At 40.3% G+C, this 22,640-nt stretch overlaps 2 long non-coding RNA genes across 2 annotated transcripts in view; one reads left to right on the top strand and one right to left on the bottom strand.

Moving 5' to 3' along the window:
- The window catches only part of LOC139706019 (uncharacterized), a 229,058-nt gene that overhangs the window by 65,524 nt on the left and 140,894 nt on the right, over window positions 1-22,640 (bottom strand). The window lies entirely within an intron of this gene.
- On the top strand, window positions 303-5,627 carry LOC114085182 (uncharacterized). Its single transcript, XR_003581440.3, has 3 exons — window positions 303-449; window positions 1,068-2,166; window positions 4,963-5,627. It is a non-coding gene; the product is annotated as an uncharacterized lncRNA (long non-coding RNA).

The following is a 22,640-nucleotide window of genomic DNA, read 5'->3' as shown; positions in this document are numbered from 1 at the left end:
TTCTTGCGGGTGGAGAAACCACATTGTGTCCTATTTTATTCTCCTCCAAAACTGTATTTATCTCAAGCTTAGGAAAATAAGATTTCAATCAAGTATCACTTATAACAAGCACATGCATTATGATGCATTTTATAGAACGAAGTTAAAATGCTACAGCATTCTATGTTAGATTCTCAGGGAAGCACAATTCAAATAATCATGAGTTCTTTAGGCCTTACTTATATTTCATGCAGAAACTCATTCTATAGCCTGTATTAAAAGCAAATATTGTTTTCTTATTTTATCTTACAGATGGCCTCCTTTGTGTTGATTTTGGTAGCAGTTGCCAAGCAAAATCTCAAAGTGTTTCTGAGTTGACTTGGAAGCTTATAACACCACAAAGGGACCCTACATCACATGCTCAGTGGCACGTGGACCACACTATGGGACCTGAGTGTGGAAATATCTGGGTATGATGAGTTCTGTCTCTTGTCAGAAATCATCCCCCAGCTTAATTATTTGTTAATAGATCCCAACTTTTTAAAAGTGTCTGGTGATCATTCCTTTATGGGGAGGCCAGGCCATTATTTAGGATAGGGAAGTGAATTTTAACAGGTCAACAATCCAAACTCCATCTCTTTTGTCAGTGTTAGGTTCAGGAATGGATAAGCAACATAATCCTGCCCATGACACCCATAAGAAGTTAGCTCTGGACTTTTGGGGCAAGTTTTCTTACTTTTAAGTGGGTACCCAAGGGGAGGGTATTCTTCATTCTTATCTTTTGTCATTTGGTTGACTTTTGGTAGCAAGGGTGTGAGCCTTGGAGCTATCACCTTGGGGGGAAGGGAGTCGGTCCAAGGGGAAAAAATCAGCCTGGTAAATAGAGCAGAGAGAGAAAAAAACCTGCAGCTTCCAGTGCATTATCGAGATGCTGAATTGACCTACCTTGGACTGTCCTAACTGGTCATCTTATTTTGTGAAAGAATACATTTTTCTCCTTGTAAGCTACTCTTAGTTGTGTTTTCTTTTATAGTGTCCTGATACAATAATGAAGAATAAGAAATAACAAATTATTCCTTGTGTACTAGGGGACATTGAATCACCCTTGGCATCGGGAAAGCAAGGCATTACAAGCTTTTGGATAGATTACAGGAACAAGCGTGAGGCTATGAGTTACCTTTGGGGGGGTTCATGCAGATTTGAAGAGCAAAGGGAAGACCCTGAACACCTGAACTGATCTCGATTTGAAAAACTCAAACTAAGAAGTAAGAACAAGATGCCAGTGTTGGGCATCATTTCTCCAACGCTTCATTAGCCCACAAGGAAAATGTAGTGTGGAAAAGGTCTGAAAACCTAGGTGAAGTTGCCATATCACCAGGGGGGACATGTGTGAGCCTCAGCAAGGATGCAATACAGTGAGGAAAATAGGTTTTTCCTCACTCCAGCACCTCGTTGTGATGAGGCAGTGTGAGCCTTTACCACAGCTCATCATCTCTACAACAGCTCTGCAAGGCAGACAGAGCTGTCCGGCTCCAGCTGGCTGCCCCCGCAGAATTGTCACATGCCATAGGTCTCTTGGATCTGCATCAACAACCGGCTTGTGTCTGAGACACGCTCTGCCATCCGCTCCTTTGACAACTCCAAGAGTGATGAAAACCCTCCACGCTTAAGAATTGAGCGTTTTTAATTCATTTGTCACAAGATAAATGTGTTGCCTGTGTGCTCTGAACCAAATCCTGATGTGTTTCTTGGGATGAAGAAAACATACATTTAAAAAATCTGATTGACAATAACAACTTCTTAATAAGCAGAGGGGGAAAAAAGGTGAAAATGGAAGATTAACCATTTCTCACCACCCCCAGAAGGCAATCTGTGTGTGCTAGAGGGCTTTAGCTGACTTCTCTTAGAAGCTCCTGAGGGAGAAGAAGGCAGCCCTTGATATCCGGAGCTGGCCTGGCATTTCTGGCTGCACCTTGGTGTTCTTCTGTTGAACAATTTCCTGCATCAACATGAGGCAAGGCCACTCTGTGACCATGATGGATCAAAAGAGAAGCAAGACTATTTCATAATCACTTCTGAACACTGATAAAATATGAACAATGTCCAAGCCACAGAATACCAAGCATCCCTCCATCCTGGCTAGTAGGACTGATGGTCTCAGCCTTGCCCAGCTTGCTCTCCCTCCAGGTAAGGGCTGTGAAGATGCAGTTGGGTTACTATAACACAGCATCACAAACTAGGGTATTTTACAGATATTAATTTTCTCATAATTCTGGGGGGCCAGAATTCTAAAATTAATGTGTCAGTAGGAGGCTCTGAGGGAGATTCTGCTCTGAGCCTCTCTCCCAGCTTCTGTTGGCTACTAGAATCCTTGGCTTATAGACCAATCACTCCACTCTTTGCTTCTCTCTTCACATCACTGTCTCCTCTGCTCCTCTGTTTTGTCTCTGTGTCTTCTCTTATAAGGGCATTGTCAATGGATTTAGGGTCCACCTGTTTAACTCAGGACGAACTTATTTCAAGATCCTCCATTTACTTATATTTACAAAGACCTTTTTCCCAAATATCACATTGGGGTTTAGGGCTTGAACATCTTTTTTTTTTTAACATATATTTTTTTGATTACAGGTGGACACAATACCTTTATTTTATTCTTATGTGATGCTGAGGATTGAACCCAGTGCCTCATGCATGCTAGGCAAGTGCTCTACCACTGAGCCACCACCTCAGCCCTGTACATCTTTTCTGAGAGCAACAATTCAACCCAGGAAAGAGAATGAAACACAGAGTTGTCCCAGTTTCCTGACAAAATTTAATCCAAGGCAAAGTTTCACTTTCTTAAATCCTCTTCAAAATACTTAACACAAACCCCAATCCTATAATCAGTCTTTTCTAATACCTGAGATAGCCCACCGTGGTTTAGTTCCATTCTGGGTATGGAAAGCCTGAGAACCAGGAGAACTGACAGTGTAGAGTGAGTCTGAAGGCTGGAAGTCTCAGAGAACTGATGTTTTAATTTGAGTCTGACAGTCCCTCCCCCAGCCTGCCGCAAAAGTCAATATTGTAGCACACAGGCAGAGAGCATGAATTCTCCTTTAATCAACCCTTTTATGCCAGTGTGGCCTTCAACTGAATTGGAAATGACTTACCTGTATCAGGGAGGGCAATCTTCTTTATGCTGTTTACCAGTTTAAGTGTTAGTCTCATCCCAAAACACCCAGACTAATGTTTGACCAAATACCAGTACATCCCATGGCCCAGTCAAAATGACACATTAAATTAACCATTGCAGCATTTTCCCCAAGATCCCACAGCTGGTCACTGGTGGAGACAAAATTCAAACCCTAGGCAATTGACTCTTAAATCCACTCTCCTACAAAGCTCTGCACCATCTCCATTTTTACAGGTGGGCTTTATCCAGAGATGATCGAAGATACAGTCTGTGTTAATTATCACTGTTCTTAAAGAGTTTGAACCACACAGTTTGGAAATGAGTTGCACATTGTCTTATGCTTTGCTATTGTTTCATGTATGATTTCTTTTCACCTCTTTTATTATATTGTAAGGAATTTGGGGACCAAGTGCTATGTCTTATGCTATAATAACAGCTAACATTAATAAATACTTATTATGGACTGTGTACTCCACAGGCATTTATCCATTTAGTACTCACGATACCACCCCAAGTTGGCTGCCTCTATTATTGCCACCTTGTGCATGAGGAGACTATAACCCAGATACTCATCAGCTTGCACAAAGTCAGAGGGGCACTAAGTAGAGACAGGCAATCTGGCTCCAGAGTCTGTGCCCTAACACCACATTCTTAATGTCATTATAATATGCTTCTTGAATCCTCTTCCCCCACTTGTCCCTCATTCTCAGAATCCATCTCAGTAGGCACCCAGGGTCTCTCTCTGAGCAATTGCTTTCAGAGATGAATAGTTCTTTGGGAGGCCAAATGGTTTTGAGGTTGGCTGACCAGGTGTGAGGATTGGGTGGAGTCCCTTCTGTAGGGTGCACCTGGCTTGTGGTCTGACCTGTGCCTTTCTCTGTGCCTCCACTGCTCAGTTTCCTGTGTCTCCACTTGCCTCACTAAAGGGTGTACCTCCGGGGCCCTCCCTCTGCACAGACACTCAGGTTGTCCTCACTTGCCTGAGTCCTGGTGCCAAGGCTGGGCTTTGAAAATGCAATGTCACCTTACTAAGCACTGGCTGGCTGCTGCTAATATGAGGTGCTGCCCCACCAGAGCTGTACAAACAGGTTCTTTGCAGAAGGGGAGATCTGCAGGCTTATCCTTAGGCTGGGCACAGTGCCTGGGTGTGGGTCACCAGGCTTTGGCACACCTAGTCCTCTCTCTGGAGCTGCTTGGATGCATGCTAATTCAATACTCCAGGGAGTCAGAGTAGGGTGTCCCATTCCCCAACTCCCAGAACACTTTCTTCCATCTTACCTGAACCAGCAGGCAATATATCCTAAAGCAAGAGACTCCTTCCTTCAAGAAGGATATCTGGATCAGGTTTAGAAAGAGAGAACGTTTTTCAACTTGGGAAGGTACCTCTCCTTGGTGTCCCTTAAGTACTCAGATGTCTTGTCAGAGCCCTTTATTATTAAGTCACCGTCTTCTTTTTTAAAGGCTAGACTGTGAGCTCTTTCAAGGCAGAACTATGTTTTAAGGTTCTAAACACCTAGTACAGGGCCTGGAGTATAGGCATCATTTAGGAACTACTTTCTGAGTGATAAGGTATAAGACTTCCTCTTGATCTTCTATCATATTGTCTTGTTATATGGAATGGATCACTGATAGGGCACAGGAGCCTCGTTGGTACATCTCAGCTCTGAGAAAACCAGCCATGCTACTTGAGCAATGCAAATTTACTTCTGGACCTCCTTTTTTTTTTTTTTTTTGATAATGAGGACTGAACCCAGAGGCCCTTTACAATTGAGCTACAACCTCATTCCTTTTTATTTTTTATTTTGAGACAGGATTTTGCTAATTTGCTGATACTGGCCTTGAATTCTCCTGACTCAGCTGCCTGAGGTGTTTGGATTATAGGCGTGCACCATTGTACACACTTTAGACCTTCATTTTATTTACTTGAATGAATGACAAGGTTGAATCAGAGACACTCTAAGGTCCCTTCTGGGTTCAACATTCTAGGACTCTGTATGTGAGGTGTTCTGCAGAGAGAAGAGGTTATAGGACATGTTTCCTGCCTTACATGAATCTATGAAGGTAAAAGTGATACCATGGACACAGTCACACTGCTATGGGTCTCTTCTGCTCTGAAATAGCAGCTTTAAGGACTGATGGAGAAGAAAGTGGGGACTGGAAGGGGTGAGACTTTTTCAGAGCTCTCAGGGTGGCAGCCTCTGCCTCAAGTAATAGTACCTGCCTTCATACAAGGCCATACTGTTACCAGAATGCCTGTGCGAGAGACCTTTCTGAGAGTTCCCCTTGCCCCCTCCAACACTGATCTCTGTAATACTGCTGCCAAAACACAACAAAGACTGCCCACTTCAGACCATATGCTCAGGATAAAATCCTTCTTGCAGGGACTCCTGGGGGGAAGGAAAGACATAACTCTTTGATCTTGATCCCTAACAAAGAATTTGTCTTGGGATCTTTGAAATCTTGGAGGAAAATAAAAATAAAAATAAAAAAGACCTGGACTTTGAAATCCTTCCTTGTTTGATGTATTATCACCAAGGTGACAAATATTTTCCTCTGAAGGCAAATTTTTTGTTGTTGTTCTGGGAAAATACTACAATGGTTATTTGGTTATTAAAGGAAAAGCAAATATTCCTGAACACAGAAATTTAGATCCTGCCTTTCCAAGGGGTTCTGGTGTCATATATAATCACATAACAAGCTGTTTTCATCATGGATGGCGTGGCAGCTTTGTAAATTATTTTCTAGGGAAATGCTTCATTTTTAAGGAAGGTTTATTCTGCAAAGTATAAAAATTGTTTCTTGTTCTTAGAAAATATGTGGATGTTCTTGTGAGAGGGGAGGCTGGAATCTCCTGGGCGTGAGGGTATTGGAGACCTGTCCTCACTTAAGCTTGTGAATGATCACCAGGGGTCTGGATTGGTGGCTCAAAGCCCATCTGGGTAGGTTTGCTTGGAGCCTAGTCTTTGCAATATTCTAGATTTCCTAACCTAGACTTTGGAAATGGACTGCTGTTTACTTAATTGCCTTTTAAGTATCTAAGGTGAGATCTAAGGTAAGACCAACCCTCCCTGAATGGTGAGGACGTTAAATTATTAATCATGCTGGGACATGTCAAGTGGGGGAAAACACAGAGAGGTTTGGGGAACATTGAGACAGGGCTTGCAGGGTAGGACTCCATGGGAAGAAGGAGAACCAGAGGCCTCTTTCTCTCCCTCTGTTTGGTAGAGGAAATGCAGAGTTCAGGACAGGTGAAGGGGCTGTGATCTGGCTAGGTGGGGCCCAGTAGAGGGTGTACATGGAAAGGTTTGACTGTGAGCTTCACCATTCCTCATTTCCAGTACCAGTTTAAACTTTCCAAGTTATAATTCCTGTCTCTGTTGTTTCTAAGTCTTTATTAAATTTTTATTAGTCACTAAAGCTTGGATTTAGCAATGCTGTTGGGGGAATTAAAGACCAGGATGATCCCAACATCAGTTCATGTGACAGCTCCAGGGGGGGACTGGCAGCAAGGGGAATGGGGTCTTAGTGGGAGCTGAGGTTAAAGATATGGGTGGAGTGAATGTAGGAGGCACAACTGGGATTGCAAGGCCAATGAAGCATCTATCATGAGATAACCACATCCCCAAATACACTAGAGGAGAGAAGATCTTCAAACAGGGAGGCCAGGACCTACTATATTTATGCTAGTGGGGCACAATGAGTCAGCCAACAAGTGGGTTATTTTTAGTAAGGTTTATCCAACACCTGTGTGGGACCTAGAATGACGAAGGGCAAAGGCTTTCAGGGCCCTGTGTTGGTTGGAAGAAAGCATTCTAAGAGCAGTGATATGCACTCAGAGAATAAGACGGTACTGCAGAGAAGATGAGAATGAGTGTATGGGCAGAGGAAATAAAAGACATTATTAGTGCTATAATCAGTAAAGTGTAGGATAGAGAATATCAGAGACAAACATCTTAACTTTGCCACAAAGCGGGTGCAGTCCCTTATGTTTTCCTAGATTTCAGTTTTCCAACAGTGAGTGGTTTGTTTACGTGGGATGCTTCTGGTGTCTCCCTCTGTGTTCCCTCCCTGAGCAAATGTGCTACCACCACGCAGCAGGTTGACATTCCTCCACTCTAGTCTTTGCTTCCCACTGACTCTGAGCAACTCTGATTATAGCATCTGATAGTCAAAATTGGCAAGTGTCACTGTGGAGCTATGTTTTTTGGTCTGGTTACCCAAATGCAGGCTTGATGTCTTAGGGGAAAAGGAGCTCAAAGAGCTTCCTGAGGATGACATGGGAATGGCGACTGCAGATGCCTTTTCCAATGTTGAGCACTGGAACTTCAGTTAGAGGCTATGGTCATATGTACTAATTTATGGGTCCTGGGCCCTGTTCTCCCTGTGTACTCGGCAAGAGTGTTAGCCTCATCCACGAAGACTCCTCATCTATGTGTGTTAGATAAATGAGTTGGTGGCAATTATGAATTTTTATAAGAATCATATTTTCAAAGCTAACTGTCAATTCTTATTGCCCGCAGAGGGCTCTGTGCTGCTTCCAGATGTGAGAGGAAGTTTGGGAGATATCATTTCGATGCTGAAATACTGGAATTTGGGGACCATTTTGGAGATTTCTGGAGTCTGGGTAAAATTTTACAAATCAAGAGCATCCTTTAAAAAACCAAAGATGTGTAATCAACACATGGTACTTTAACGTTCTCTCTGCCCCATAAACATCTTCCGACCATCCTTAAAGCCAGGTCCAGGAAAAAATCTGAAGCAGGTGGAAATTATCCTCAGGGTTCTCATTTCTCCTCTTGAATTCTCCTTCCCTGAAATTGGTCTTTATTCTCCCCAGGCTGTCCAGGATACTCTGCTGGTCACTCTGCTTTCCTGGTGCTGACCTAGACCCTAGACTTTCCTGACACTCCTCCTTTCTTTTTTCTCTTAATGTATCTGAATGGTATTCTTGTGCTGCTGATGGTTCTCTTCAAGTGTCTGTAGTCTTTCTTGGAAGGAGGAGAAGTCACTTCATTCTGTCATCCTGATCTGGAACCCCACTAATGTCCTCTGGATACATTGGAAGTTAAATGTTTAATCCTGGCCAGAAAACTAATGGTGTATTTTGACACAGCATTGAGCCCAAGCTTATTTGGTTTCTTTGCCTATTTTATTTAATGGGCACATGTATGTTTCCAGAGAAGTTTGGAGAATCTGTTGAAGATAAACACGTATTTCCTAAGTCTAGTAATATAGGAATCTAAAAGAGTATTTGGAGGCATTTGATGGCTAGAGAGCTGACATGGCAAATGTTTGGGACCTGCTGAACAGGTCCTGAAGTGGGGCATCTCAACTTCCCATTACATTCTCTATATATTAGTTGGCATTCTGCAGTAGGGTTTTTGGGTGGACGCAAATAGGCTTGGTGAGGAAAGATTTGGGGAGACATAGAGGACTGTGTCTTGGTTAAAAGAGTAGAGTAGGAAGTTTACTGGCTTCAAATTTTGGGCCCCCCCCCCATACAAAAGCAAGGTGCTCTTAGGCAGGTTGCAAATGTGCTACCTTAACCTTAAACCTTGGTTTTCTCATTGTAAATCTTTTTATTTTCTCATAAAATACCTACTTCAGCTGGAGCCCAGGCCCAGGTCAGGCCTAGGACTACTTCTGCCAACCCATGCCAGAGCCCAGGCCCAGGCTCAGGATCACCTGGCAGATCCTTGTGGGAGCCCAGGCCTATGTCAGGCCCTGGAGTGCCCCCACTGACCCACCCAGGAGCTCAAGTCTAGGTAAGGCCCAGGACTGCCCCCCTACCTGCTGACCCACACTGGATCCCAGGCCAAGGTCAGTCCCAGGACTGCCCCTACTTACCTGTGTGACAGCCCAGGCCTAGGACTGCCCCCACACAGAGCAGAGAACCACACTGGGGTGCCCCATTTACCAACGCACTGCTCCCCCAGCATGCCTCCATCTTGGGACATTGCAGCCATTGCCATAGCCCTCCATACCTAGTAGCCTCCACCTTGGGACAATAGACAGGGCCTAGAGGCAGCTGCATCTCCAAATAGGCAGCCCAAAGACAGCCCCATCTCTGAAAGTGGTTGCATTCATCTTGGGGCACCTCCACTTCTATCTTGAGTTACCTCCACTATTGCCACCACCACCTTTTGTTGCAGTAGCACCCATCTTGGGACACTGGCCAGGGATTGGAAGCCCAATACCAAGGTAAAGTACAGGTAATCTGCAGGGACACTACAAGATTATAAGGTAGAAATTGTAATAATCCACACTGTAAGAAAGAAAGACACATAGACAACATGAAAAAACAAGGAAAGAAAGTGCCCCAAACAAAACAAAATACTAAAATAATAGAATCCATTGACAGTACACTTGATGAAATGTCAGAGAAGGAGTTTAGAATGTACATAATTAAAATGATCTGTGAATTAAAGAATGACATAAGAGAACAAATACAGGCAAAAATTGATCACACCAACAAAAAGATAAGGGAGCAAATACAGGTAGCAAAAGATTACTTCAAGAAAGAGAGATTCTGGAAAAAAAATCAGAAATCCTTGAAATGAAGGAAACAATAAACCAAATGAAAACCTCAATAGAAAGCAGCACCAATAGACTAGATCATTTGGAAGACAGAATGTTAGATTATGAAAACAAAGTGTACAATCTGGAAAATAAAGTTGACTACACAGTGAAGATGGTAAGAAACCATGAACAGAATATCCAAGAATTATGTTATAGCATCAAAAGACCAAATCTAAGATTTATTGGGATAGAGGAAGGCACAGAGATTCAAATCAAAGGAATGCAAAATTTCTTCAATGAAACTATATCAGAAAAATTCCCAAACATGAAGAATGAATTGGAAAATCAAATACAAGAGGCTTACAGGATATCATATATACAAAATTACAACAGATCTATACCAAGGCACATGCCTAACATACAGAATAAGGATAGAATCTTAAAGGCCACAAGAGAGAGGAATCAGATTAAATTTAAGGGGAGACCTATTTGGATCTCAGCAGATTTTTCAACCCAGACACTCAAAGCCAGGAGATCCTGGAACAACATATACCAAGCTCTGAAAGAAAATGGATGCCAACCAAGAAACTTATATTCAGCAAAATTAAGCTTCAGATTTGATGACGAAATAAAAACCTTTCATGATAAACAAAAGTTAAAAGATTTTATAGCAAGAAAGCCTGCACTACAGAGTATTCTTAGCAAAATATTTCAGGAGGAGGAAATTAAAAACAACAATAAAAATCAGCAAAGGCAGAAATTACACCAAAGGAGAGGCCAATCAAAGGTGAAAACAAGTCAAGTTAAAAACCAAAAAATAATCCAAAATATCCAGAAATACAAATCGTATTTTAATAATAACCCTGAATGTGAATGGTCTATACTCATCAATTAGAAGACATAGACTGACTGATTAAAAGAAAAGACCCAATGGTATGCTGCCTTCAAGAGACTCATCTCACAAACTGAAGGTAAAAGGGTGGGAAAAAATGTACCACTCACATGGACCATGTAAACAAGCAGGGGTTTCTATCCTCATATCAGATAAAAGTGGACTTCAAACTAAAGCTAGTGAAAAGGGATAAAGAAAGACATTTCATACTGCTTAAGGGATTCATATATCAACAAGACATATCAATCATAAACATCTATGCCCCAAACAATGGGCATCTATGTATGTCAAACAAATCCTTCTCAAATATAAGAACCAAATAGACCATAGCACAATAATACTAGGTAATTTTAAAGCCCCTCTCTCACCACTGGATAGATTTTTCCAGACAAAAACTAAACAAAGAAACTATAGAACTCAATAATACAATCAATAATTTAGAGGTAACAGACATATATAGAATATTCCATCCACCAATGAGTGAATGACATTCTTCTCAGCAGCACATGAATCCTTCTCTAAAATAGATCATATGTTATGCCACAAAGCAAGTCTTAGCAAGTACAAAAGAATAGAGATACTACCCTGTGTTCTATCAGACCATAAAGGAATGAAATTAGAAATCAATGATACAATAAAAAATAGAAGCTACTCCACCACCTGGAGACAAAATAATATGCTACTGAATGACACATGGATAACAGAAGACATTAGGGAAGAGATTTAAAAAAAAAAAACTCTTAGAGGTAAATGAGAACTCTGTTATAACTTATCAAAATCTCTGGGCACTCTGAAGGCAGTGCTAAGAGATAAGTTTACTGTATTAAGCTCATTTATTTAAAGAATAAAAAGTCAACAAATAAACAACCTGACATTACAGCTCAAAGCCTTAGAAAAAGAAGAAAAAACGAACACCAAAAGTAGTGAAAGACAGGAAATAATTAAAATCAGGGCCAAAATCAATGAAATTGGAATAAAAGAAACAATTTAACAAATTGACAAAAGGCTGGTTTATGAAAAGTAAATAAAATTGACAAACCCTTAGCCACTCTAACAAAAAGAAGAGAGAAAACTCAAATTACTAAAGTTCATGATGAAAAAGGAAATATCATGACAAATACTATTCAAATCAGAATACAATTAGAAACTATTTTGAAAATTTGGACTCCAGTAAAATAGAAAACCTCAAAGAAACCGACAAATTTCTAGAGGCATATGATCAACCCAAACTGAGTCAAGAGGACATATTCAAAAACAGATCAATTTCAAAGGAAATAAAAGATGCTATCAAAAGCCTAACAACCAAGAAAAGCCTGGGACCAGATGGATTCACAGCTGAGTTCTACAAAACCTACCAAGAATTAATACCAATACTCCTCAAATTATTCCATGAAATAGAAAAGGAAGGAACTCTTCCAAACTCATTCTATAAAGTTAGTATCATCCTGATACCAAAACCAGTCAGAGACATATCAAGGAAAGAAAATTTCAGACCAATATCCCTGATGAACATTGATGCAAAAATTCTCAAAAAATCCTGACAAATTACATACAAAAACATATTAAAAATAGTGCACCATGATCAAGGGGGGTTCATTCCTGGGATGCAAGGTTGGTTCAACATACAGAAATCAATAAATATAATTCATCAGATCAATATACTTAAAGATAAGAATCATATAATTATATCAATTGATGCAGAGAAAGCATTTGACAAAATACAGCACCCTTTCATGTTCAAAATACTAGAATAACTAGGGATAGTAGGAACATATCTCAACATTGTAAAAGATATCCATGCTAAACCCAAGGCCAACATCATTCTAAATGGAGAAAAATTGGAAGCATTCCCTTTAAAAACTGGGAACAAGACAAGGATGTCCTCTTTCACCACTTCTATTCAGCATAGTCCTTATACTCTAGCCAGAGAAATTAGACAGATGAAAGAAATTAAAGGGATACGAATAGGAAAAGAAGAACTCAAACTATCATTATTTGCTGACGATATGATTTTATACTTACAGGATCCAAAACACTCCACCAGAAAACATCTAGAATTAATAAATGAATTCAGCATAGTAGCAGGATGTAAAATTAATACACATAACTGAAATGCATTTCTATAAATCACTGATGAATCCTCTGAAAGAGAAATTAGAAAAATTACCCCATTCACAATAGCCTTTAAAAAAAAAACACTTGGGAATCAACTTAACAAAACAGGTGAAAATCCTCTACAATAAAAACTGCAGAACACTAAAGAAAGAAATCGAAGAAGACCTTAGAAGATGGAAATATCTCCCATGCTCTTGAATGGGCAAAATTAATATTGTTAAAATGACCATACTACCCAAAGCACTATACAGATTCAATGCAATTCCAATTAAAATCTGGTCATTCCTTATAGAAACAGAAAAAGGCAATCATGAAATTCATTTGGAAAAATAAGAGACCCAGAGCAGCCAAAGCAATCCAAGCAAGAGTGAAACAGGAGGTATCACAATGCCAGACTCTAAACTATACTACAAAGCTATAGTAACAAAAGCAGCATGGTATTGGCACCAAAATAGACATGTAGACCAATGGTAAAGAATAAAAGACACAGAGACCAACCCATATAAATACAATTATCTCATACTAGACAAAGGTGCCAAAAACATGCAGCGGAGAAAAGATAGCCTCTTCAACAAATGGTGCTGGATAAATGGGAAAATCTATATGCAGCAAAATGAAACTAAACCCCTATTTCTCACCATGCACAAAACTCAACTCAAAGTGGATCAAGGACCTAAGAATCACAACAGAAATGCTGCATGTAATAGAGGAAAAAGTGAGCTCAAATCTTCATCACGTTGGGATTAGGCCCTGACTTCCTTAACAAGACTCCTAAAGTGTAAGAAATAAAATCAAGAATCAATTAATGGGATGGATTCAAAATAGAAAGCTTCTTTACATCAAAACAAACAATCAATGAAGTGAACAGAGAGCCCACATTTGGGGAGCAAATTTTGCCACACGCAAAAAAAAGACACACTCATACATTGCTGGTGAGACTGCAAATTGGTGCAACCAATCTGGAAAGCAGGATGGAGATTCTTTAGAAAACTTGAAATGGAATCTCATTTGACCTAGCTATCCCACTCCTTGGTCATAAGGACTTAAAATCAGCATACTATAGTAACACAGCCACATCAATGTTTATGGCAGCTCAATTCACAATAGCTAAACTGTGGAAGCAACCTACATGCCCTTCAATAGATGAATGGATAAAGAAACTATGATACACACACACACACACACAATGGAATATTACTCAGCATTAAAAGAGAATAAAATTATGGCATTTGCAGGTAAATAGATGGAGTTGGAGAATATCATGCTAAACAAAGTAAGCCAATCCCCCCAAAAAACAAAGTCCAAATGTTCTCTCTGTTAAGTGCATGCTGATCCACAATGCGGGGGCAGGTAAAAAATGGAGGAACTTTGGGCAAAGGGGAGGGAGGGAAGGGAAGGGGGCATGGGAGCAGGAAAGGTGGTGGAATGAGATGGTCAACATAACCCTAGGTACATGTATGACTGCACATATGATGTGACACTGCATCATGTACAACCAGAGAAATGTAAAGTTGTGCTGCAATTGTACAATGAATCAAAATGCATTCTGCGGTCATATATACCTAATTAGAATAAATAAATAAATAAATAAATAAATAAATAAATAAATAAATATCAGAGGAGGACATACAATCAATCAACAAGTACATGAAAAAATGCTCACCATCACTAGCAGTCAGAGAAATGCAAATCAAAACCACCCTAAGATACCATCTCACTCCAGTAAGATTGGCAGCCATTATGAAGTCAAACAACAACAAGTGCTGGAGAGGATGTGGGGAAAAGGGTACTCTTGTACATTGCTGGTGGCACTGCAAACTGGTGCGGCCAATTTGGAAAGCAGTATGGAGATTCCTGGGAAAGCCAGGAATGGAACCACCATTTGACCCAGCTATTGCCCTTCTCGGACTATTCCCTGAAGACCTTAAAAGAGCGTACTACAGGGATACTGCTACATCAATGTTCATAGCAGCACAATTCACAATTGCTAGACTGTGGAACCAACCCAGATGCCCTTCAATAGATGAATGGATAAAAAAAATGTGGCATTTATACACAATGGAGTATTATACAGCATTAAAAATTACAAAATCATGGAATTTGCAGGGAAATGGATGGCACTAGAGCAGATTATGCTTAGTGAAGCTAGCCAATCCCTAAAAAACAAATACCAAATGTCTTCTTTGATATAATGAGAGCAACTAAGAACAAAGCAGGGAGGAAGAGCAGGAAGAAAAGATTAACATTAAACAGATACATGAGGTGGGAGGGAAAGGGAGAGAAAAGGGAAATTGCATGGTAATGGAGGGAGATCCTCATTGTTATACAAAATTACATATAAGAGGTTGTGAGGGGAATGGGAAAATAAACAAGGAGAGAAATGAATTACAGTAGATGGGGTAGAGAGAGAAGATGGGAGGGGAGGGGAGGGGAGATAGTAGAGGATAGGAAAGGTAGCAGAATACAACAGTTACTAATAGGGCATTATGTAAAAATGTGGATGTGTAACCGACGTGATTCTGCAATCTGTATTTGGGGTAAAATTGGGAGTTCAAAACCCACTTGAATCAAATGTATGAAATATGATATGTCAAGAGCTTTGTAATGTTTTGAACAACCAATAAAAAAAAGGAAAAAAAATAAAACATTTTACAAATGCTCATGTAAAAATAAATAAATAAATAAATAACCCACTTCACAGAGTCATTTGACTCTCAGGAAATATTTAAAGTAGTTTGTATGTATCATGTTTAAATATCTGCTATTATTGTTCTAGACAATCCTTGGATCTGTGCTTTCCCAGAATATTCTCATGATCCTAGGAGACAAGATCTCCCAATGGGTCCCAGAAAGTGCCTGAAGGCTAATGGGGAAAAAAGAAAATAGATTGCTGTTCTCTGGAAACCCAAAAAATGTAGGCTTTGTTCTTAAAGTTATTTATACCCCATCAAGAAGTTTAGCCATAGACTTAAGATCTACTAGCATGCAAGGTGGTGCTGTGTGGGACCAGGGAGACTAGTACCCTATACACTGTTTTGTTACCCCCAATCTGATATTCTCCCTTCCCAATAAGAGTTTCATATGTGGCTACCACGGTGCTTGCACTCTTCTAGGTCCAAGGGCTGTGATTCCTCTCACTCTCATATGAAAGTGAAATCTACAGACCTTAGTTCTAGAGCTTAAATCAGTGAGTCAGTTCGTGCAGCCTGAGGGATGCTTCTCCCAACTTAGGAAGGCCGTGTGTTGAACAATGTTACTAAGAACTCCTGATTGTTTTGGCATCATGTGCTCTCCCACAGCACCTCAAACTCATATGGAGAAAATAACTCCTTTCTTATAAGTTGGACACCAGATGGAGATGAGCCATTAAGAACCTGAGCTGAAATCCTTCCTAGTCTCACACATCTAGAGATTAAAAAGCAATTTCCTTCAAATAATGATTAGATCACCCACTTAGCAGTTCTACTTCAGTTTCTTGTTTTAGAAGGCTTATTTCATTATCTTGGCAAGGGAAAAGCAAAAATAGAAATTACTAAAAGTCAAAGGGAAAATTTCACATTAAGTTCATCCCTAATATAAAAGTCAGTATCTTATCAAATGAATTATCTAATGATGTCATTAAGGATGTCTTTGGTTAAATAAGCAAAGCTGTCTACACCAATATGCTTGGAATCAGATTTAAAAAAAAAAAAACTAGAAAAGGCTGGCAGCATGACTCAGGCTTTGAGTCTTCAAAATGGCAGCACAGGACATGTGTGTCCATACCATCACAGCTGGTAGGTAGAGGGTACAGAACTCAGGCCTGCAAGAGCCTGAGCCAGGGAGAGGAAACAGCTTACACTGACTTAGAAGTTCCTGTTTTCCCAAAGAATACTCAGGAAATGCAAAAGGCAAACCTCATGACCCTTAGTCTGTTCATTCCACAGCCTCCCACTTTCCACACCTCAAATTAAACAAAAAATGAATCAAGATCTGCTTCCTCTTTCGCTTCGCTCCGGGCGGAGAAGCTGAATGTGTAATCAGCAGTGGATTGTAAGTACCCGAGGCAAAGAAAGCTCAGTGCGCCCCGCCTTTTTTTTTTCTTTTTCTTTTTTTTTTTGAATACTTTTTATACAGGGAGAGTTTGTGGATTGGGTTTGTCGGAGGGGCTGTGGTTTCTGTGCCGAAAATCCACTCCGCGGGAGCCGCCATTTGCTTTCTGCTTGCTGTCTTGATGGCTCTGTATACACTGTCCGGCAGCCGCACCTAGAGGTTGGAGCTGGGCTGCGTGCCGAGCCCTGTCCTCCGAAGGCTGGACTGCAGCCTCGAGCGTCTCGGTGGCCTGTTCGCCGCTGCACCTTCGGGCAGAGCCTGCTCTGGGGTCGTTCTGCACCCCCCTGCCAGGGGACCCGTGCTCCGGAGGAGGGGGATGGAGAGCCGCGGCGGCAGCCGCTTGGGCCCCTGGGGCCGGGCACAGGGCTGAAGAGCTGCGGAAGCCAGGGCGGCTCTGCTACGGTCGCAGACAAGCGTGGCCCAGAGACAGCGACAGCGGCAGGGTTTCATTTCTAGAAATCTGGACTGGAAACAGAAGCAGCAGTTTGTATAATCCCAAGAACTTGCTTATACCAGGAAGCTGTAAGGGCAACATGAATAGCATTGAGGAGATGTAACATGGTGGCAGGCGCAGAGAGATCAAGTCTCTGACATCTTCAACTGCGCGGGCATAGGGAGCCGTAAACTGTCTAAATGCTGTTTGCTCAGGAACACTAGGCAATGCTGAGCTGACGTGGATCTGGGGTGTACAGGCTGGGCCCCTCAGAACACACACACAGAGCCCGAATCGGAAGCAATTAAGCTCCGGTTCGCCTGCTTCGTGTGACTCAGCACTAACGACCCCGCTGAAATAATTGGCCGGCCCTTAGGAACTTACAGAGGTAAAAGCCAACCGAGCCTTCATAGGCAGTGGCCACAGGACTGAAACGGGGATTGGGAGAGACAGTCAGGACCCACCCGTTGCATTGGTCACCCGGCAAAGGGAACAAACGGTCACCATTTGCATGGGATATCACCATGGCAGAGAAACGGCGTCACGGGCGGAGGAGATAACTGCATTGAAACCAGCGCGACAGGTGTGTAATCCCCTAGTCATCTCTCTCCACACAGCAGGGAAAACTTAAGGGCCACTCCCAGCTCTCCTGTGAACGCAATAACCAGACCGAGGGAATCAGGAGTGGCGCGGGACTCGCGGCGCGGAACTCCCGGCTACCGCTCCCACCAGTGCTGACAACTGAGGTCTCTTGCACCAGCTACCGGGGGCGTGGCTACAGGAGGGCAAGCAAATTCGCTGGGGGATCTCAGCCCCAAGCTCTACAAACTTAGGGTCTGAGGGAAGCAAACAGGGAGAGTGAGCCCAGGTGTTCATGAAAACAGGGCTCCCAGGAGCAGCAGACCTGGCGTGTAGCCAGTATTGTGGTGAGCGCCACAGGTGAGCACGGCCTGGCTTGAGGAAACACAAGACAAGGCCCTAGACACTCAGGATTGGAGACCCGCCCAGTCTAGGAGAAAGAGCTGCTGCACAGTGAATGGTTCCCACCTATTGAGAGGAGAAGCTTGGCCCAGTGGGCACAGCTCCACCTACTGGAAGAGAAGTTAATAGAACTCTAGGACTGCATTTATTATTATTATTATCATTTTTTTTTCTTTTTCTTTTTTGTTTTTTTTCTCTTCTTTTTCTTTCATTTTCAATTTTTATTTGTTGTTGTTCTTTAACTTTTTTCAATGTTTCTATTTTTTTTTAATTTTTTTTATTTTATTATTATTTTTTTTTAATTTTAATTTTCATTTTTTATTATCACTATTATTTTTCTTAAAATTTTTTTTTCATCTTTCCTTTCTTTCTTTATTATCTAATCTTTGTTATTCTTGTTTCTTTTGTCTTTTCATTTCTTTTCAATTTTCTTATTCCCCCTTCCTTGAATTCTACCTGCCTACTCTCATTCTCTTTAGTGACTTCTTCCCTTCCCTTCTAATATCTTTCCTCTCAAGCATCAAATAAATCTATAAGAGTAAACAGTAACTCAGCAGTCAAACAGAACAAGAAGAAACATAAGCAGCATAAAAAAGCAAGGAAGAAAAGTAGTACAAACAATGAAGGAAAGCCTAAATATTCAGGAGGACCTAGAGTCAGCAGAAAAATGGTCATATAAAGAACTCAAGGAATACCTTAGACAGATGGAATGGAACCTTAAAGAAGATACGAGACAGCAAATTCAAACAGTGAAAGAACACTTTGAAAATGAATTACATAGACAGATAAAAGAAGAAGTTAAGCATCTTTATCAGGAGATTGAGATTATTAAAAAAAACCAAACAATAATTCTAGAAATGAAGGAAACGATAAACCAAATTAAAAACTCAATTGAGAGTATCACTAACAGAGTGGAGCAAGTAGAAGCCAGAACATCAGATAATGAAGACAAAATATATCATCTTGAAAAGAGCCTAGCCAACTCAGAAAGGCTGGTTAAAAACCACGAGAAAAACATCCAAGAGATATGGGATAACATAAAGAAACCAAACCTACGAGTCATCGGGATAGAAGAAGGTACAGAGATTCAAACCAAGGGAATGAGTAACCTGCTGAAAGAAATAATTACAGAAAACTTTCCAGAAATAAAAAAGGAAACGGATATACAAATTGTAGATGCATACAGGACACCGAGCACACAAAATCACAGTAGACCAACGCCAAGACACATTGTTATGAAGATATCCAATATACAGAACAAAGAGAAAATACTAAAAGCTACAAGAGAAAGGAGGCAGATTACATTCAGGGGTAAACCAATAAGGTTAACAACGGATTTTTCATCACAGACGCTGAAAGCGAGAAGATCCTGGAACAACGTATTTCAAACACTGAAAGACAATGGATGCCAACCAAGAATTCTGTATCCAGCAAAATTAAGCTTCAGGTACGATAACGAAATAAAAATCTTTCATGATAAACAAAAGCTAAAAGAATTTGCAGCCAGAAAACCAGCATTGCAAAGCATCTTGAGCAAAACACTACACGAGGAAGAAATGAAAAACAATAACCAAAACCATCAGTGGGAAGTGCCTCTATAAAGACAGAGGGCGGGGGGAAAGCTAACCATGGAGAAACAAACTAAATTAAAAAAAAAAAAAAGAAGATAAATAATCAAACATGGCTGGAAGTACAAACCATATATCAATAGTAACTCTAAACATTAATGGCTTAAACTCTCCAATAAAGCGACATAGGCTGGTAACATGGATTAAAAAAACAAATCCAACAATATGCTGCCTCCAGGAGACACATCTGATTGGAAAAGACATACACAGGCTGAAGGTGAAAGGTTGGGAAAAAATATACCACGCACACGGTCCTCGTAAGCAAGCAGGGGTGGCCATCCTCATATCGAATAAAATTGACTTCAAGACTAAATTAATCAAAAGGGATAAGGAAGGACATTATATACTGTTAAAAGGAACCATTCACAAACAAGACATAACAATTATCAATATTTATGCACCAAATAATGGTGCTGCGACGTTCATAAAACAAATTCTCCTCAAGTTCAAGAATCAAATAGACCACAACACAATAATTATGGGTGACTTCAACACACCTCTCTCACAATTGGACAGATCCTCCAAACAAAAGCTGAATAAAGAAACTATAGAACTCAATATCACAATCAACAACCTAGACTTAACTGACATATATAGAATATATCAACCATCATCAAGTGGATATACTTTTTACTCAGCAGCACATGGATCCTCCTCAAAAATAGACCATATATTATGCCATAGGGCAACCCTCAGTAAATATACAGGGGTGGAGATAATACCATGCATTTTATCTGATCATAATGGAATGAAACTGGAAATCAATGATAAAAGAAGGAAGGAAAAATCCTACATCACATGGAAAATGAACAATATGTTACTGAATGATCAATGGGTTACAGAAGACATAAAGGAAGAAATCAGAAAATTCTTAGAGATAAATGAAAATACAGACACAACATATCGGAATCTATGGGACACAATGAAAGCAGTTTTAAGAGGGAAATTCATCGCTTGGAGGTCATTCCTCAAAAAAAGGAAAAACCAACAAATAAATGAGCTCACACTTCACCTCAAAGCCCTAGAAAAGGAAGAGCAAAACAACAGCAAATGTAGCAGAAGGCAAGAAATAATCAAAATCAGAGCGGAAATCAACGAAATTGAAACAAAAGAAACTATTGAAAAAATTAACAAAACTAAAAGTTGGTTCTTTGAAAAAATAAACAAGATCGACAGACCTTTAGCCATGCTAACGAAGAGAAGAAGAGAGAGAACTCAAATCACTAACATACGGGATGGAAAAGGCAATATCACAACAGACACTACAGAAATACAGAAGACAATTAGAAATTATTTTGAAAACCTATATTCCAATAAAATAGAAGATAGTGAAGACATCGATAAATTCCTTAAGTCATACGATTTACCCAGACTGAGTCAGGAGGATACTCACAACTTAAACAGACCAATAACAATAGATGAAATAGAAGAAGCAATCAACAGACTTCCAACCAAGAAAAGCCCGGGACCAGATGGGTATACAGCGGAGTTTTACAAAACCTTTAAGGAAGAATTAATGCCAATACTTTTCAAGTTATTTTAGGAAATAGAAAAAGAAGGAGCTCTGCCAAATTCATTCTATGAGGCCAACATCACCCTGATTCCGAAACCAGACAAAGACACCTCAAAGAAAGAAAACTACAGACCAATATCTCTGATGAACCTAGATGCAAAAATTCTCAATAAAATTCTGGCGAATCGGATACAAAGGCACATCAAAAAAATTGTGCACCATGATCAAGTAGGATTCATCCCTGGGATGCAAGGATGGTTCAATATACGGAAATCAATAAATGTTATTCACCACATCAATAGACTTAAAAATAAGAACCATATGATCATCTCAATAGACGCAGAAAAAGCATTCGACAAAGTACAGCATCCCTTTATGTTCAAAACATTAGAAAAAATAGGGATAACAGGAACTAACCTCGACATTGTAAAAGCTATCTATGCTAAGCCTCAGGCTAGCATCATTCTCAATGGAGAAAAATTGAAGGCATTCCCCCTAAAATCTGGAACAAGACAGGGATGCCCTCTATCACCACTTCTATTCAATATAGTTCTCGAAACACTGGCCAGAGCAATTAGACAGACGAAAGAAATTAAAGGCATAAAAATAGGAAAGGAAGAACTTAAATTATCACTATTTGCAGATGACATGATTCTATACCTAGAAGACCCAAAAGGGTCTACAAAAAAACTACTAGAACTAATAAATGAATTCAGCAAAGTGGCAGGATATAAAATCAACACGCATAAATCAAAAGCATTTCTGTATATCAGCGACAAAGCTTCTGAAACGGAAATGAGGAAAAACACTCCATTCACAATATCCTCAAAAAAAATAAAATACTTGGGAATCAACCTAACAAAAGAGGTGAAAGATTTATATAATGAAAACTACAAAACCCTAAAAAGAGAAGTAGAAGAAGATCTTAGAAGATGGAAAAATATACCCTGTTCATGGATAGGCAGAACTAACATCATCAAAATGGCGATATTACCAAAAGTTCTCTATAGGTTTAATGCAATGCCAATCAAAATCCCAACGGCATTTCTTGTAGAAATGGATAAAGCAATCATGAAATTCATATGGAAGAATAAAAGACCCAGAATAGCAAAAGCAATTCTAAGTAGGAAGTGCGAATCAGGCGGTATAGCGATACCAGACTTAAAACTATATTACAGAGCAATAGTAACAAAAACAGCATGGTACTGGTACCAAAACAGGAGGGTGGACCAATGGTACAGAATAGAGGACACAGAGACTAATCCACAAAGCTACAACTATCTTATATTTGATAAAGGAGCTAAAAGCATGCAATG

This window comes from Marmota flaviventris, chromosome 1, assembly GCF_047511675.1.
Source record: "Marmota flaviventris isolate mMarFla1 chromosome 1, mMarFla1.hap1, whole genome shotgun sequence".
Lineage (NCBI taxonomy): Eukaryota > Metazoa > Chordata > Mammalia > Rodentia > Sciuridae > Marmota > Marmota flaviventris.
Note: the sequence above shows the minus strand (reverse complement) of the source record. Positions and strands in the feature narration are given on the sequence as shown.